Source organism: Anolis carolinensis, chromosome 4 (genome assembly GCF_035594765.1).
Source record: "Anolis carolinensis isolate JA03-04 chromosome 4, rAnoCar3.1.pri, whole genome shotgun sequence".
Taxonomy (NCBI): Eukaryota; Metazoa; Chordata; class Lepidosauria; order Squamata; family Dactyloidae; genus Anolis; species Anolis carolinensis.
Window position 1 is genome coordinate 235501946 of NC_085844.1, and position 15504 is coordinate 235517449.

At 40.2% G+C, this 15504-nt stretch overlaps 2 long non-coding RNA genes across 2 annotated transcripts in view; one reads left to right on the forward strand and one right to left on the reverse strand.

Moving 5' to 3' along the window:
* The first annotated feature begins 252 nt into the window (after positions 1-252).
* Positions 253-1379, forward strand: LOC134298522 (uncharacterized). Its single transcript, XR_010005630.1, has 2 exons — positions 253-789; positions 873-1379. It is a non-coding gene; the product is annotated as an uncharacterized LOC134298522 (long non-coding RNA).
* A 10005-nt stretch (positions 1380-11384) lies between these two features.
* Positions 11385-15504, reverse strand: part of LOC134298523 (uncharacterized) — a 30991-nt gene continuing 26871 nt past the window's right edge. Inside the window, exon 3 of the long non-coding RNA XR_010005631.1 lies at positions 11385-14591. This is a non-coding gene — a long non-coding RNA (uncharacterized LOC134298523). The remainder of the gene's footprint in view (positions 14592-15504) is intronic.

Consider the following 15504-nt stretch of genomic DNA (forward strand, 5'->3'; position numbering starts at 1 on the left):
TGTTCATGAACATGCACTGGATGCTAGTAGAGCTGTTGCAAACTAGGATCAGTTTGTCCAAAAACTATAGCGGATTGGTAACTGGTATTTCTCCCTGTCACCAACCCCAGTTAGCACCCTCATTGGATCATATGAAATTTATCAGCATTTTTCAAAGGAAGATCCATGTAGACCACATCGCATTAATTAAAATGAGAAGTAACTACCAAGCTATGTGTTAAATCTTCTCAGAAATCAAATATAATATATGTGTTATGGTTGAGCCTCATGGCTCTACTACTGGGAGACGTGGGCGTAAGACTCCTTGAGAGTCAGATACTCTCGAGGAGCGAGAAAGGAAGCGGCTGCGAGATATCTTTGCAGAACCATCTGACGAAGATTCTTTTGAGGGGTTTACTGAGAGAATGGAGGAAGAGGTGGTTAGCTCGGAAGAAGATGATATGGAATGGACTCGGGTAAGGGAGGATTTGGGTGCCACTGGCAATGATACTATGGAAGACGATTGGGGACCTTCAGGATTAGACCCGTGGACAAGCTGGAGGGATGGGACGGGATCCACAGCTGGGGATGCTGTGGGGCGTAGTCAGAGGTGTTCCAGTTCTGATGAGGAAAGTGATGAGGAAACGCCCGGGCTAAGGAGAACAGCTGATAGCGATGAGGACTTGTAACTGGCATAAAATGGGGTTTGGGAGCAATAGCAAATTGCGTTGGGCAAGGTAATCTGGACGAACGCTTGGGATCTGTGTGGGAAGTTTTCCTGAAGACGGGTGTGATTCGTTTGCTGACTACGTAAGTTATCCTGGACATTGGGCTCAGACGGCGGGAGGAATTGTGTGGGGTTTTGTTGTGCAACCTCTGCTTAATCTTAATAGCTTTGACCTTCCGTCGTCTTCTTGACGGACGCCATCTGCTACTCTGGATTTACGGACTGAACTGACTACGGCCTCGGATTCTCCTACCTGTGTCTGTCGTTGGAACTGGTGAACTACAAACGTCTGCATCTGCCTTACGACCTTCGGAACGGACTGGGACTACGCTGACTGCTTCAACCCTCGTCTGCTGTGTTTGTATTGGGAATTTGCCTGCTGTGTGGAGGAGTAACTTCTAAAGTTACTCAAACATAGTTTTTGGCAGCAGAGAAGCATCTGCTGCCAATTAGTTGCATTCTTTTGAACCTTTTGTTCACCGGCTTCTGTTTGTTTAATCCCAGGCTGAAGCAAGCTGTTTTGATTTAGTCCGAATTAAACTCCGGTTTAATTCGGTTTATCTTTTGAACGTTTTTCTTGTCTCTTTTTACTTTTAAGGCCAGTGTTTGCCTAGCCCTTGTCTTTTACGGGCATTTTTGGTTCTGTAACTCCAATAAACTCTGTTATCTTTTATCTTGTGGCGTTCTGTCTTTGACAATATGCACATACAATTTAAATACAATGTATTACAGTGCATTGGGAACTGGTTTGCTTTACTGGGCCTGGAAAAAAAAATGCAATAAACACTTGAAAGCACTTCATTTTTACTTTAAAAATCATTGTGATGTGAAGAAATCAAAGCAACAAGAAGGGAATGAAAAAGGAAAAGCGATGTTGGCACCCATTTCTTAGACTTCCTGTAAACTATAGGCACTAGGTTAAGAATTTGCATCTTAGAAACTCTTCCATGTCCTCAAATGCAAACCTTTCACTTGACAGGCACTCTTCATTTTCACATTCTTATTCCACTCAGAATGGCAGTTTATGCTGATGATCCAAATAGGCCATGTTGCTGTCAGAAACCTTTTCAAAACTTGAGTAAGGGCATTGGATAATTTAACCAGCTATTATAGTGCACAGCAGTTTACTTATAAATGAGAAAAAGAAAGAGAACCCAGGGCAAGCCTGTAACCAGCATCCTTCCATACAACACAATGTCAGTACAATGATCCCACTTTAACTGACATATCTGCATCACATGGCACCTTGGAACTTGCAGTTTGGTGAGGCACGAATGCTCTCTGGCAGAAAGTTCTAAGTGCATCCTCCTGAACTGCATATGATAGTATTGTGGCAGTTAATATGGAATTTAGCACCATACTTGTGTAGTGTAAAAAAAGCCCCGGAAATTCTGAGTCAGAGTAATCTGAGTATAATGTGTGTGACCTTGAGAGTTAAATGAAAAGCAGGTGAGACCCATCCCTTATCATGAGAAGGGATGGAAACCTGTTGGTGTCTTATGTTTCCATAAGCCTCCCTGTGGAAGTAATATTTCTGTCTGATACAGAACATCACATTTTTGTTCAGGGTTGCCAAAGTGGATTTGCATTTCCAGTGCCATTGTGCATGGAGGTGTGCATTGTGCATAGATGTGCATTACACGTTGCAAGTTGATGTGCATGCTCATTTGCTTGGGCATTCAGTTTGGGCATCTTGGTTCAGTTGCAGAATATTGTCATTCAACCCAAACAGTTGCATGGACATAGAGGCAACATGTTATAGTGTTGGGCCAAGACTGAATCTCTACTTGGCTAAGGATACCCAGTAGTTGATAATAGACAAGTTATACTCTATAAGCCTAAGAGGAAGGCAGTGGTTAACCACTTGTGAACAAATCTTACTTTAAAAACTCTGTACTGGGTTTGCCTAGGGATGCCATAAGTTGGAGAGGACTTGAAGGCACACAACAGCAGCAGCAGCAGCAACAACAACAGGAATTTACAAGGAAACCATCAACCATCAATATTTGCTGGAAAACTGCTTATTCCCCCTCCTTTCCTTCTCATATCCTTTTCCTGTTGTTCCATGTCTTGCTAGACAGTACACTTCCAGGTAAATATGGAAGGCACTTAGGAGCTCTATTTAACAAAGAAGCAGGATCAAAATATTTAACCTCAATCAATAGTAATAAAAGGTATAAACCTATGAACACTAAACTCCTTAGAGATAGGATAGGAGATGTAGTCAAAATAATTTTCTTTTTCTTTTTTGCTGCTTCCTTTTGTCCTGCTCAATAATCCTGTTCTTGTGCTATGTTTTACCACGTATGTCATGTATAAGAAATGTCTCGTGTATATGCACACCCTTAGATTGGCATTTGAGGATGTGTTCTGGCCAGCTCCTTGTCAAATATCAGTCGAGAAAATGCTCTCTGTTTTCATTTCTCCTTCCTTCCTTCCTTCCTTTTTCTTTCTTTCTTTCTTTCTTTCTTTCTTTCTTTCTTTCTTTCTTTCTTTCTTTCTTTCTTTCTTTCTTTCTTTCTTTCATTACTTTCCCCCTTCCTTCTTTAGTTCTACCTTGACAGAGTTACAAAGCCTTGCCCACATGCAAAAGATAACAAATTCCACCCCCACCCTACCCCCCAAATCAATCAGGATTCTGATTGATGGATGATGCTCACCCACTCCCTCAAATCCTCTGAATTTGGATTTTCAGTCTGAGATCTCCCTTCATCTCTCTTTGATTTTTCTAGGCACTGAGCCACAAGAACCGAGTGTAGCCAGACAGCTGGTTGGACTCCAATCAGGCCTCCAAAGGTGAAATCTTATATGAAAAAAACAGGAGGGGATGCAGATGGTGTCTACAAACTGTCCTAGTAATAAAGTCAAAGAGTTTAAGTCGGAAAAAGCCAGCCTAAATCCAGTCTGAAGGAGAATGCATGTGAGATTTGAGACACAGGTTTAACTAATAATTGTAGGTTCTTTAGATGGGTGAGGATTTCTAATCCATCCCACCCACTTAAAAATAACAACCTCAAATGATTTGAGGAATCAGAATGGAATTGCTTGTGTTTATCAAGCCCTGTATGTGCTGTACTGATAGTCTCCATGGATCTTACATATCTTATCTGATACTGTATTTCCTAGAAGAGTAACAATATTATTGCTAAGTAGTCTCTCCAACCTACTTCTTTTCCTGCATAACAGTCTGCCAGTTTCATTTACATGAGACCTTGCATCGATTGAATTTAATGATATTGCAGGTTTCTTAAGCTTCAGTCACATGGCCCATGCTGACATTCAAACCGAGTTCTTGATATCCACACTTGCCTGGTAGCCATCTTCACTCATAGATAACTTGGGAACTTGCCACTGTGTTTTAAGGGGAGGAAATTACCAAGGATTTCTTAAGCCTGGAAAGTCAATGTGACCCTGGGTCTATTCACACTATGGAATTACGACAATATGATTCTGCTTAGACTGTTATGAGTTCATCTATGGAATCCTGGATTTTGTAGTCTGGCGAGATATAAGAGCCCTCTGTCTGAGAACTGATAAACCTGCTTCTCTTAATTGCAAATACTAGGATTTCATGCAATGGAACCACGATTGTTGAAGTGGAATCATAGCACTATAATTCTACAGTGTGGACATCCAGACTGTATTCCTCTACCTTTTGTAAAAGCTCCTAAGGCTCTTCTTATTCCACAGGAGCTTATTAGAATACTGTTGCTTATCTCAAATGTTGGAAGTCTTCCTTTTTGGTCCGCAAATTCCACAATTCCTTAGCCACCATGACCAGTGTTTGATTACTGAGAGATTTAGAGTTGGTAGTTCTTTCAAAAATATTCTGCAATTTCTAACTGGTTCCCAGTAGCATATTTCCCATAAACACTCCCATTTATAAAATCATGTTAAATATGTTTTATCTTGTAATAGTATGCATGTATATGCCCTTGAGTCACCTGTTGCATTATGGCAATCCCATGAATTTCATAGGTTTTCTTAGGCAAGGAATGCTCAAAGGTAATTTTGCCAGTTCTCTGCTCTGAAATATAGCCTACAGCATCTAGTATTAGTTGGCAGCCTCCCATCCAAATAACAACCAGGGCTGACCTGCTTAGCTTTTAAAAAAAGATGGGATCTGGTGTCTTCAAGGTGTTTAAGCTCTTATCTATCTCTCTGTGATCCTGAGCAGCAATTGGATTTATATGCACACATGAGTGCATACCTATCAAATGACTGCATCAAGTCATATTGGGCTGTATCTAATGTGTATATCCCACAAACTGGAAATCCTTCTGCTCATCCAAGACTGGGCATCTTATTTCTGCCAATCCATTTGTAGCCTCTTGTGCAACCTGTAATTCTGCTCCTTAGAGCTGAGGAACCATCTGAAACGGAATGAACCTACGACGAGTGACAAACATAGGGTAGCCTGCAGTGTATGAGCAGAAGCACAGACCACTAAAGCAAAGCTGTTATTGGATACAACATCTTGTTCTTGTTGTCACTTCTCCTCTAGGAGCAATAGATAACTAATATAATTGCCTCCCACCTTTGAGAGTGATGACTGATGCCATGCAAACGAGAATGGGGGGTTTAAACTGCAGATCTGCCTTCCTTTGGAGAGCAGTTATAGATACACTTCACTTGAGTCCTCTGTTGTCATATTTAAGCTGTGTCTCCAACCTCTCCTTGTCCTTGTAAACACACATACTAGAAAAACTGCCCAAAAGCCTTTGCTTATCTATTTTAAGAGGAAATCATAAACCTGGGGTACGTGCTGGACCATAATACTTCTCGCTAGTCAGAGAAATAGAGTGAGCCTGACAAAACAATATTAACATTTTATTTCATCTTCTCACTTGATTGTAATCTTAAATGCTCTCTCTGTTTCTATAGTTTATACAAGAAAGATGATACTAAATGCAAGAGCCAGTAAATATTCTAGAAGCTACTGCTAAAGTGAAATTTCCTCCTCCTCCTCTTCCCTTCAGAGCAATAAGTATTAAACACTTTGAAGACCAATGTTCCTGGCAAGTAATGGAAGTTTCCCTTATTCCCTTCCAACAGGATTCAAGTGTGGGAAGGAGGAACAGGATCTCCACACTCCATGTGTTTCATGTATATTGATTTATTGCTGTGTTTATGTAGCTGCCCCATGACAGAAGTTCTCTGGGAAGCTCACAAACGGAAGTAATTGGCTTTCTCTCTGCTGAAAGCGGCCTCTTTTCTGAGGTTAAAAATTCCATGTCCTGACTTTTGATCATTAAGCAGTACAAAACTCAGTTGGGAAAGAGGCAACATGATTGCTGTCTCCTGATGCTTGAAGAGCAGTTATATGGGCGATAGAGGAAAATTCTGTTGCTCCAGAGGGTAGAACCAATGGGTTCCAATAAAAACACAGAGGATTTCAATTAACTAGTAGGAAAACTGTTAGGAAGACAAAGTATTGTCAGTAGTACAGTTTGTCTTGGAAAGTGATGTATCCTCCACCCATGGAAGTTTTTTTTAATGAAGGGTGAATGACCATGTATGGGAAGTTCTACAGCAGATTACCAGCTTTGGCAGGTGCTCATAATATCTTTTTTTGCAATTTGGGTTTATAATTGCATTATAAATGTAATGATCTGTAGGGTATTAATTGGTGCAGAAGTATGTATTCATTACAGGATATATATCATTCTTCACTTTTCAAGGGCAATTGCTGAGAGTCTGCATCACAGGCATAGACAAAAATACATAACTTTTTATTGGCCCTTTCATGACTACCCCAAACTACCATTACAGCCAGCAGGCTCACTAGAGATCTGTTCTGTTTTAGTTTTGTTTTTTTCATTTCAGTAGTGACTTGAGAAACTGCAAGTCACTTCTGGTGTGAGAAAATTGGCTGTCTGCAAGGACGTTGCCCAGGGGGATGCCAGATGTTTGATGTTTTACCATCCTGTGGGAGGCTTTTCTTATGTCCCTGCATAAGGAGCTGGAGCTGACAGAGGGAGCTCATCCTGCTCTCCCTGGTGTTGGAGATGACATTTCCAGCCCCTTACTGCCAGCAAGATGCAGGGTGACATTGATAAACATTTTCTCCTTGTTACACCACAGCTCACTGGTAAGCAGTGGCTGGAAATGTCATCCTGGGGTACGCCAATTACGTCTGTCACTTGATGTACCAGCTGGTTGTTAAAGTAGGTTTGGGGGGGATTTGCAATCATGACGATAGTACTATGATCATAAATATGAATAGCAAACAATTACAAATCAATATGGCTAGCTTATGAATTTGTAACTGCTCAACAGGATGCCAGCCACGGTTTCTTGGACTAGATTTCAGCTTTTCTCCAGAAGTACCAAAACAATTGGGATGCATTCATGCATTAGGACATTTTTCATTCTACTGGCAACACATTCTTTAGCCAGTTTGAAAGACCTTTGGTCGCAGTGTAGCCCATGGGCTAACCAAAAATAAAACATTCAATCTAATGTGGCAAAAATGAACCAAGCATCTTTAGCATATCAGTATCGGCTTCGTCAGACATCGATAAACCCAATTGCTAGCCCTGACAAGAGTAGATCGTTTCTATTGCTTCCAGTCCCATCCAGATGGTGTCAGTCATCACTCCCAAAATTGGGCTTTATATAAATATTGACTTCCCATTCACGTGGGACAAATCGTTCTCATTAGTCCATCTATCTATATAAAAGAGTGATGGAATCAGGGCACCGGACAAAACAACAAAACTACAGGCCCCCCAACCTTGAAATTTGACAACACAACCCATCATCCATGGCTCTAGGTTGATACAACAAAAAGAAAAGAAAAATAAAGTCCTAATTAGAGGGAGAGCAATAATTGTTTTTATCCAATTGCTGCCAGTTAGAGTGCTAAGCTCCACACATAGACCCCCTCTATCCTCACCACTTTCACAGTACACAAACAACCAAATGCATACTAAACATAAAGACAACCATACAACACACATTCAATACCACCACTACCTCAACAATTTCTCACCACCACCACCAGACAACGCCACAGCAACGCGTGGCCGGGCACAGCTAGTAACAATATAAGATGGAATTAAAAAATATATAGTCCAATGCTCAAAGCACTGCACCATATTCAGTCCCTAAACTATTTAATACAAATAAGTAAACATCTTCCTCCTCTTCATCTAGTGGGGAAACAAGGATAAATAATTTCTGACCTTCACCCTAGATTTCCTGGTCCATTTTATAGCTTCAGAGACACATCACCTGCTATCAACAACGTTTCTAGGCGTTAAGAAATCTGGTCTCAAGGCAACCAACTTTAATAAGTTTGTTGTTGTTGAGATGTTATTTGCCATTATGTCAGCATCCTGTAGCAATGGTATAAAAGAGAGACTTCCAGGACCCCCTGTTATCAGCAGCCCTGCTCAGGTATTGCAAACTCAAGGTTGTGGCTTCCCTCATGCCATCTTTCTCTTTTCACTGAATGCACATAAAAGGAATTCTAGTTATTACCTTGCTGAGAGTGACATCCATGGAACCCCAATCTCACTGCAGTATCCATACTTTTGTAAATTGCTTTATTTTAGGCATTACTGCCATTGGTGGATGGAATAAAGAAAATGAGGGTATCATACTTTGACCACGTGACTTATTGAAAAAGATGACAATGCTTGGTAAAGTGAAAGACAGTAGGAAAAGAAGGACACCATATTACAGGTGGGTCGATTCAACCAAGTAAGCCATGGTCTTGATTTTGCATGACCTGAGCAATGCAGTTGATGACCAGGGATTTTGGAGGTATTTCATTCATTGGGTCACCACATGTCCATGAGAACTTGATGGCAAATAACAGCCACCACCACAAATTTCTCCCGGAACCTTAAGAGTGCCAGATACATGTCCTTAAATGGTTTTAAAGAAGGGAAAGGAATCTTGTGGCATCTCTCAAGCTGGCATGCAGACAGCTGGTGATTTGATAGCCTATGGCACGAGATATGGAAAGTTCTTTCTTACTTTCTTAAAATCAGCACAGATCCCATCTCTTTCATGGTGCCCACTCCCAACACTTCTGCTTCTCCTTCTCTTTCAGTCCCCAGCAGACAATTGCCCACATTCAAGCCAGCAGGCAAATTTGTTCTTGACATTCATAAGAGCATCATGAAATCATTGTAATTGCCAGTAATTCTCTAGCATGTCCTGGTGAAAGAAGAATGGGAGCAGATAAGTGTGGTTCTAATGAGAGGTCATTTATTCCCAAGGCCATTTTCCAACCAAAGCTGAGCTTTTAATGAATAGTTTTAAAAAAATTAAAAACAAGCAAAGAAATTAAAAAAGAAAAATCCTTCCAGATTTACAACAATTCTTGCCAAGGCTACCTTTAAAAAAACCTTCAAGAAAGACAGATGGATACTTTCAAATAATGTCAGTCAGATGCTACCTTCCTCTCTCCCGCTGCCCCCTTTGGCTCACTATATATTTCCACCCATGTTCATGAAACTAGAATTAGTGACACTAATAATGACAAATCAAGCGGCTAGTGTTGTTTGACCTTGTTAAAGTGTGTTATTACATTTCTATGTCCGCACAGTTTAAATGCTGCTTAGCTTAGACATATGTTTTGCTATCTGTTTATTCTTTACAAACCAGAAATGAATCAGCTGCTGGAGCTATGCGCCGTCTGCCTGTAGGTTTGCTTCTTTAATTTAATATTTTCAAAAAGGGTGATGAAGGGCAGGATGGGGTGTGAGGTCTGGTTGCATGCCAATAGAGTCTGGGCTGACAGTACCCAAATCTTTGGGAATCTACTGATGAGGCTCAAGCATTTATTCTCTTGCCATCTCATCTTCACCATAGTATCAATCATCAAAAAGTGTTGCTTTGTGCATCGAAATCATTTCCAACAGATGACGACTTTAAAGCCCCTTCTACACTGCCATAAAAAATTCAGATTATCTGATTTGAACTGGATTATATGGCAGTGTAGATTCATATAATCCAGTTCAAAGCAGATAATGTTGATTATCTGTGTTGATAATCTGAATTACATGACAGTGTAGAAGGAGCCTAAAATGAAACTTTCACTAACAATCCCATTGCTCCCAGTTCAGCATCAGTGCAGGAATTCATTTTCTTGATTGGTTTGCTAAGTTTTTTTAAAAAAAATATATACCTCTTGGGACTTTACCATATCAGCCTGTTGTCTGATGGCATTCACATTGTTTGAGCAAATTGAAAGATACTATTATTGGAACATTCACTGGGTGATGCAAATTATTGTGATTGGTAGCATTACTTCCTACCCATGTTCACCCTACCCTATTTTGCCACAAGGTTTGAAACAACTCATCAATTGGTTGGTGACACCAATAATATGTATACATTACGAAAGATCTGGGAATCTGACCTCAGCCTGGCAGAGGGAAATGCCTCCGGGTTAGATCTGATATTTGGAAAAGGGGGGGGGGGGTTAATGTAATAATATTATTAATAACAACAGTATTTTGGGGATGATCCAAATGTTTTAAAAGTTGGTGGGCTAAAAGGAATAGAAATGCCCTCAGTGTGTGGTGATTTTCACCCCTCTAGCCCAAAAACCAATGGGGGGAATGAGCCTCGGAAGCCCTCCCATTGCCACCAATGGCACGAAAATGTTCATGTTTTTCGTTAGCCAGATGAAAATTCGTGTCGTATATATAAAAGGTAAAGGTTTCCGCTGATGTTAAGTCCAGTCATATCTGACTCTGGGAGTTGGTGCTCATCTCCATTTCTAAGCCGAAGAGCCGGCATAGTCCGTAGACACCTCCAAGGTCATGTGGCCGGCATGACTGCATGGAGCGCTGTTACCTTCCCGCCGGAGCAGTACCTATTGATCTACTCACATTTGCATGTTTTCGAACTGCTAGGTTGGCAGGAGCTGGAGCTAACAGCGGGCGCACATTCTGCTTCCAGGATTTGAACCTGGGACCTTTTGGTCTGCAAGTTCAGCAGCTCAGTGCTTTAACACACTTCGCCACCGGGGCTCTGTCGTATATATAAGTGGCCCATTTTCATTAGCAGAACACAAATACAAAAATGAGACAACACGAATGAAACTACACAAAATGAACAGCAATTCCACACGAATGCACAACTCTAGAGGAAAGATGTTGTTGCTGTTGTTTTAAAATCAATTTTCAAGAAATGGCCAGACCATTTCTTGTGTTAGGACTTGGCAGCAGAAGTTATGCCTTTCTATTAGCTGGTGGCCATCAAAGGGAAGATCCATCTCTGTTTTTCTACCTAAAGGAAATCCATACACCATACACTCTTTTCCTGAAGATCGTATTATAGGTTCTATTACTAAAGACTGTATTATGAAAGTTATGTCTGCAGGTGCTCTGTGAATCCATGTCTAGACACTCCTCCTGTTTTATGAATGTATTATTCATTCAATCAGGCTATTAGCTCTTCTAGGTTTTAGGCTACTTCACAGACGTGTTGCCATTTCAGATTTCTTATCCACCTGCTCTCTTGCTCAGTCTCCTGTACCACCAGCTGCTTTTGCTCTTCTGTGTGCAGACAAAGCTCTCTGATTAAGGTAGTTTATTTCCTTGATCCCTTCCAAACAACACACCAGAGTGACTATCTGCAGAGAAATCAACTTCAGCAGGATCAATCAGAATTCACCTAGAATGCTCCCAGCATCCTATGGAGTCTCACTGTGGTTTTAATATCCAATCTAGACAGAAGTGCTCAGGAAAATTGATGCAAGACTATTAATGATTCGTTCTTTTATTTAGTTGATTAAAATATTTCTATCCCACCACTTTAAAAAATCTTAGGGTGACATACAAGTACAATCAATGCAAGCATGACAACCTAAACAATTGAAACAGACAAAAAACAGACAAAACATGAACAAATTAAAAAAGGTTTAAAAGATGAAAAAAGTTTAAAATATCATGCACGTAATCATCTTCAGATAAATAAGACTAAATTAAAAAATAATAACAAACAGCCATGTTTTTACTCAGTGCCTAAATGAAAACCTTGGAATACCTCAAGGTCTTCCATGCTTTGGCTCAGAATTAATCCATTAATCAGAATGGAGTCAAGAAATCAGAATCTAAGAGGTGAGAGGAAGCTATAAAGGAACCAGGTAAGGTCCTCAAATGTAAAGATAAAGCAGGAGATACCCAAGTCAGAATAGTTCATGCCATAGTATAGCCAATTCCTATGTATGATAGTGAAAGTTGGATAATGAAGAGAGCCACGAGGAAAAAAATTTGAAATGTGCTGGAGGATAGTTCTACAGATCTATGAGATCAATCTTCTATGATACATGAATGGGACCTAGAACAAATCAGGCCTGAACTCTCCTCAGAAGCCATGATGACTAAACTGGGGGTAATGTACTTTGGAGACATAATGAGATGACATTTACCGTATTTATTTATCGTGTCAGTGAACCGAGGGTACAGTTATAATGTATTTAAAAAGACAAAGTTTAAAAACTTGGCATTATCCTAAATGTCCTTTGACCAGAACCAGAAGGGACTTGCAGCCTGAGACATGACTCACTAGAAAAGACGATAATGCTCGACAAAGTGGAATGCAGTAGGAAAAGATGAAGGACTTGTGACAGGTGGATTTATTATATCATTCCTGAGTTTGTGAGACCTGATCTCTTGGAGATCTCTGCCATGGAATTGGTATAAATCAAAGTTGAATTGATGGCAAACAACAGTAATATGCCCTTTTGGATTAACTACTGGTTGTCATGTCATCAGACCCTAAAATTCTGCAGATAATCTTAACTATGGTTTAATAAAAGAAGCCAAGTTCAAACCACAGTTTGAAAACCTAGCATCTTTCAACATATTATAGTACAGTAGAGTTCCAGTTATTTGACATAAACGGGCAGGCCGAATGTTGGATAATTGGAACTGATGGATAATAGGGAGGCCCTATTATCCCTCCCGGCAAGCTCCGTGTGTGTTGCTGCCTAGCAGTGCTCATGGGATGCCTCCAAAGGGCTGAGTGCTTGCCAGAGAGACGAGCTCCAAAGGGCCTCTAAAGGGCCGGCCTGGCACGTCAGATAATATGGTAGGTCGGATAACTGGAAATTGGTTAACCGGAACTCTACTGTATAATGAACCATAGTTTAGAACGTAAGTTTAATGTTACGCTGTTGTTGATTGGAACCAGAAATAGAAACTTCCTCATGGCCATGCTGGAGGAAGAAAGGGTAGGGGAGAGTATGCAAAACTAAGCCTTGTAACAATTAATGCTTCTAAGATGGCTTACTGTTATGGGGCTTCCAGTTGCAAAAGCTTGTTTGCAGCTGACAACATCATGTTCTCTTAAGTGCTCAACTTTCTACTTTTCTGTGCAAAGAGTCTGATGGAATGTGTGACCTGACACAGAGCAAGATAGAATACTTGAGTGATTCCCTGCTTAGTTAAAAGCTTGCCTCCAGCTTTCAAAACATTGTTGCCCGGAGGAATGATGTGGAGAAAAAAAAGAGGGGAGAACAAAAATAGAGAAGAAAGCCCTGCTCATTCAGTCAAGACATTCATTTTATTTAAACCCAATGTTCTGTTTTTTCATTCTCTCATTTACACAGTGCCTGCTTTAACCAGGCATTCAAGAATAGGGTGAAACAAGAGTCCCTGACCTTTTCCCCATACTTGCAATCCAGATTCAGAATCAACAGCAAAGCAAAATAACGCCATCACAAGTCTAAAAACAAAACAAAACTCAAAGAAGCTGCTCTTGAGCACTTGCCCCCTTGCCTTTTAAAAAAATTTTAACGAACAGTGAAAACACAAAATAGGTTCTGATTTGTGGAATGACAATTCTGTGTGAAAGGATTCCCTCTCCCTCTTTAGAAAACATTGAAATAAAGGATGTCTTATTTGTTTCTTGACCAGTGAATCAGTCCGAGGTCAGGCATAGTTTCGTAACAATTCCTTTTGCCACTGAGTCAGCACAAGGCACTTTGATTGCAAGCCTTTTGTTTTGACTCTGCCTTGGCAATGTTGTGTCTTTCAAAAGCAGAATGAAAGCCAACACACAGTCATTCCAAAAGGTCTCATTTCATTTCATTCTGGAGATCCTCTAAATCAGGGACAGCTACGTTATTATTTCTTGCTTTTGTATCCTCTGGTTACCAGAAACTCCATTGGAACATAATATTTTGACCAAATATCTTTTAAGTGCTTGAGTTGTATAAGGCTTTTCAAGCATGTTTATGTGGAGGAGGTGGTGCTTCTTGACCTTGCCATCTCTTCCGCTGCCCTCCTCACCACCCACCTACACCCACAGCATAATTGCAAGGATGTTCTTTGTGGGTGGGAGCTGGAAGATGAATAGTGACAAGAAGATCTTGGGGGAGCTCATCCAGACAGTCAACAGGGCCAAGGACTCTGGAGAAGTCCAGGTTGTTTGTGGTGCTCCCCCCATCTACCGTGACTTTGCTCACCAGAAGTCTGATGCCATGTTTGGTGTGACTGCACAGAATTGTTATAAGGTGGTCAAGGCAGCTTTCACAGGAGAAATAAATCCTGCCATGATAGATTCAAAATATTTTTTTGTCTATTCAAGGCTTACCTGATCAGATTGCTTCATTTCAGATGAGGTTTGAATTGCACTTCTTTTTGTTGCATCAGAATCTATCACTATCATTTTTAGGTTGTTTGTACCTCTGGTTCCAAATTTTCTGTTCACTAATTTACTGAAGTACATTATTGTTGTGTGCCTTCTAGTTGTTTCTAATTTATGGTGGCCCTAGGCAAAGTTTTCATGTTTTCGGATGAAGGTGGGGAGCTCAGAATGTCTGACCCACACAAAGTCTCCTGGTGGGTTTCCAGCGCAAAGCGGGGAATACAAACCTGGTCTCCAAAGTTGTTGTTCACTTCATTATGGGGTATACCTGTCAGTAGAAAAAATCCCAATTATTCTAGCACAGAGCTTGGGAAAAATGCAACCCATGTGCTTTTTGGGTGCTCACTATTTCAAAAAGTGATCTCTAAGACACTACAAAAACAAGCCCTAATTCCACAAAAGGTGGTAGTTCTGTTTCCTTGCCTGTTTTAGGCACTTTGTATCATATCTAAGCCGCACCGAGTCCCTTCGAGGAGATGGAGGTAGGGTACAAAAATAAAATTATTATTATTGTTCTGTGATAAGATCTTTTTTCTTAAATAAAGCTTCTAGGCTTTTGGGGGCTAGTATTTTTTGAACTAGAGTTTGCCTATACATGTAAAACACTCACACTTATGTATGTCACAAACAGGAATCCTTCCACCATTTTTCAAGAAAAAGGCTTTTCTTCTTTGCTTTGAAATAGTTGCCATTTTGTAGGCAGTCTAATATTGTTTTAATCATACCTTTTTATGTTTTTGAGCTATGAGGGTTTTTTTGTACCTGTATTCCTTTTTATCTTTTAAGCCACTCAGATTTGGGGAAAAGGCAGAAACAGAGTAACTGACAGACATATATTATTTAGTATTTAGTCCATTAACTAGACTAGAACTAGTAGTCTGTAACAAGTTGACCTTTTTTGGCAACATTGGGCACAATGAATCCCCACTATATTTCAAAAGGAATATAGTGGGGATAAATTGTCTAGTTATTTTTAAAGGGCCTTTACAGAGGCCTTTGGGCAGGAATTTTAAGTTTTATATCATTCCTTTGCTAATGATGAGGATTAAAAAAGAGCAAAAAATCTCTATTGCAATAAATATTTCAATGAGTTATTTCTCCAACATTGTACTGAGAAAGAGGAACAAATTACTTTTTAAAAACTATAATGTAAATTACACTAAAAAGAATGATTTTTCAGA